The sequence below is a fragment of the Myotis davidii genome, unplaced genomic scaffold (assembly GCF_000327345.1).
Source record: "Myotis davidii unplaced genomic scaffold, ASM32734v1 scaffold2251, whole genome shotgun sequence".
Lineage (NCBI taxonomy): Eukaryota > Metazoa > Chordata > Mammalia > Chiroptera > Vespertilionidae > Myotis > Myotis davidii.
The window spans coordinates 31,054-34,782 of NW_006283056.1; the positions used below are offsets into that span (position 1 = coordinate 31,054).

At 44.9% G+C, this 3,729-nt stretch overlaps 1 protein-coding gene across 2 annotated transcripts in view; it reads left to right on the top strand.

Moving 5' to 3' along the window:
- Positions 1–455: 455 nt before the first annotated feature.
- LOC102766281 (zinc finger protein 14 homolog) overlaps positions 456–3,729 on the top strand; it is a 41,316-nt gene continuing 38,042 nt past the window's right edge. For both annotated transcript variants that reach the window (XM_015562197.1, XM_015562202.1), the window contains exon 1: positions 456–594. The gene's annotated coding sequence lies outside the window, so the exon portion shown is untranslated. The remainder of the gene's footprint in view (positions 595–3,729) is intronic.

Here is a 3,729-nt window from a genome sequence, read left to right on the forward strand (position 1 = left end):
CTGTGCTGGCACATACACAAAGCCGTGGTCTTCATTGGTCTTCATTGTCCCTGCTCCTGGGCCATCATTGGTACTTGGTAATGCTTATCAAATTGAAGGGCTTGAAATCAAAGGGCAACCGATATTAGAATCTGATTCAATAAACCAAGTAAAATTAGGCTTTTATTTTTTTTTTGTTGTTGTTAATGCTCACTCAAAATTCAAATCTTGCGTGAATTTTGGGACACCCTATATATTTAGGGCTATGATCCATTTTGAGTTAGTTTTGTTTTAGGTTTCAGGTCTGTGTGCCTAGCACAAATCATCTATCAGCTGCCTGCTGAAGCCAACACTTCTTTCTAAACCCTGGTAGAACTTCCTCTGCAACAAACACAATCCTGACCTTGCTGAGGGTGGGCACCTAGTTCAGTCCCGGGCAGCCTTGAAACCCCTCCCCAACCAGCCCATCCTCAAGCCCAGCGCTCCGCTCCGCCTTAGTGCACTCCCGGCAACCCTTTGGGGCGGACACCAGGTCCTCCCTACCGCAGACTACATTTCCCACAGGCCTCTGCACATAGTTTTGTAAGGGCTTTGTTGCTGGTGTCGCCTCCAGAGGTGAGTAGGTTGCAGAAATGGAGGAAACGGGTGCGGGGGCGGCGCGGGGGCGGCGCGGGCCTAGGTGTGAACGTAGTTGCTGTGACTATGGAATTTGGGGGGGTAATTGGGCTCTGGGTTCCCTGATGTGCCCTCTGTACTTCCGCTTCAGGGCCGCACGGATCCGGCGGCCCAGAATGGCTCCGAGTTCAATGTATGAACCCCAGAGTGAATGCCATCAACAAAAAGATGCAGCCCTGAGAAAAACTATAGATCACAAAACCACAGCTTAACCGTTGCACCCTCTGGAGGAAAGTGGCGTGAATTTGGAGACATATTCCAGCCCTGGTCTTTGTACTCTGGGCTTTCGGTGTGATACCGGGAAGGGGTGCCCCTTTACCCCAGGCTCCCAGATTTCCCTCTAGTATATGTGTGCTGTGTGGGCATGAGGCTGTGACTTGAGTTAGCCAGCCTGGGCTGAGCTCCAAGAAAGGCTCACTGTCCCAGGATTCCTGTCTCCTTCTCCAAACCTGCTGATCTTTAGGAAAGCAGGGAGAAAGGAATATATATGTATATGTATATGTATATGTATAGGGAACTAGTATAGGTTAATAGATACATACCTGTCTCAAGATGAGTTTCTGTTTCCCCTTTGTTCCATGAAATGTTATTGTTATTTTTCCAGACATTGGAATATTTGCTTCTGTAAAAGAGGAAAAATCAGCTCGGACTCAAAAAAGAAAAAACAGTGCTGTTATTAATCAGGCTGGGAGAGAAGAGGCAGATCAAGCCAGTTGCAAAATTAAGAAACATTATTTCTCCTTGTTGGGAGAAAGAACAGCACCAGATGTTAGACCCGTGGAGTCAGACCTGACCTTGGTTTAGCAACTTCAGTACTTGAGTTCTGGCTAAGAAAGAATTCAGAGCTAAGACTCAAATCGATAAGAGAAAGTTTATTTAGGAAGTCCCAGAGGTAGAAGAAGTGAACTGTAGAAGAAATGAGCTCAGGAAGCAAGTTACAGAGGCATAAGAGGGCCCTTGGAGCTTAAGAGAGAGAGGCAAGGAAAGTGCAGCTGAGGGAAGGGGTGGGGAAAGACCAGGGTGTGCTCAATAGAGAAAGCCACACTGGGTCCTCCCTCTTGAGGGTATTTATCTGGAGGTCTGAGGGTAAAGTCCCAATAGAATATTTATCAGTTTTACAGGTGTGTCTTCCAGGGTCATGGTCTCTAGGATTGGTTGTTGCCGTGACAGGGTTTATTTGTCAATGTAGCTGGTCCTGAGGTCAGCCATGGCATTGCTTGTCTGGTTTTGTTGCTTTTCTGGGCCTGGAGCTGAAACACAACTGAGGCCTAGATATATTTGATGTCGGCCAGAGCCTCATTCTCCTGTGGGCTTAATGCTAAGGGTTATCCTTTGGCCCCCTTGTGAGTTCTCCCTCTAAGGCAGTGGTAGCCAACCTTTCGGACCTCATGGACCACCAGTTGTGACGGCTGCTCTAAGGGGTTCTAATCCACATGACTAGCAACATGCCAGGGGAGGAAAGGTCAGGGGATCTAAACTGTATGACCCAGCTATATGCTAGGGGAGGAAAGGTTACCCTGAGGGTGAGTGAGGTTCTTATTTTCCCAGTTTTGCCTGTTGCTAAGCACCTGGGGCCTTCTGCCTTGGTAACCTTCTGTACCTGGCCCATTGTTTTTCTCTGTTCCTGTGTCCAACTGCCTACCACATACTCAGGTCATGCAGCAATTGTAAAATGGCATAACGATTTTCTCTTTGAGAGATTACAGATTTCTTACCAAGAAAGTGCTCCAGATCCACTTTGCTATTTTCATTTTATTACTGGGGATACCCAATTGCTAAAGTACTCTCACTATATAGTAGTGTTCAACCTTTAATTAATCCCTGCCTCCTATTCTCACCTCAGAAACAGTAAACATTCCAGAATTGTTTTCCCTTTCCTCTGAATCCTTCAGTTGGTACTTAACCGTTTACACAAGAGCTTCTCTCTCTCTTTCTCTCTCACTCTCTCACCCATTACATTCCAACCATTCCTGTGGAATAGGCGTCTTCCATGTAGTTTTTAGCTAGTAAGGCTTTAATACCTGAACTACCTATTCATCTGGATCTTTGCTCTTCCTTCTCAGTGAATGATGGAGATGATGTAGGTAGGCTTCCTGCCCCTCCTAACTATTACATGAACATTTAGCAATCATTTAATTTCTCCTGTGAGCTGCTTCTTAAACTCTTGCATGGTTTGCAAGGAAGGCTAGCAACAGAGTTTTATTTTAGGCTGTGATTTGTTAAGACTAGTTTAGTTGGACTCATACTAGGTGCCTTTGATCTTCGCCACTGCCCTGAGGTCAAAGCAGAGAAAGATACAGAGTGGTAATTTGGTAAGATTTTTAAATGAAGATCTGTGTTAACAAAAGAAGGGATTATTAGTAGAAGAGAAGCAAAAACATTAGTAGAAATTTGAGAAGAGGTTTGAAGTTTTGGACAGCATGCGTTTGTTTCAGGCAAAATATTTATGTGGTTTTAAGAGAGACAGTTTAATATAGTGGCTTTGGAACTAAATTTCCAGGGTTCTAATCCTAAACCTGTCATTAGAATTGGGTGAACTTGGGCCAATTTATTTCATCTCTTTTTGCCACAGTTCTTTCATTTGTAAGGGAGGATAATGATAAAACCTACTATATAGGATTGCTATCAATAGATGAAAAAATATATGTAAAGTTCTTAGATAACGCTTTGGACACATAAGTGCTTAGTAGATTTAGTTGTTACTATTATGTTGTAATTCCATGTTTTTTCCTATTACCCAAATCCAAAAATTGTGAGGATTTTGCCACTTTTACTTCATCCATTCACATAGCCCTCCTTTTGTAAATTGTTGATAATCAGGAGGAATTGCTTGGTCAACACTGCCGGGGTCCAACCCCAGTGGGTCCAGGGGTCCCCAAAGGTGTGGACGGAGTCGGCAAAGAAGGAATGACACGGAGACAGCGTTCAGTTGATCAGCAGCCTTGCCAGGATCTCTAGCCACAATCTCCAGCCAAGTACTGTGTCCATGTTCTCTTGCTAGGTTCTCCAGCCAGGTTCTCCAGGTTCTCCAGCCAGGTTCTGTAGCCATGCTCTCACACTAGGTTCTCCAGCCCG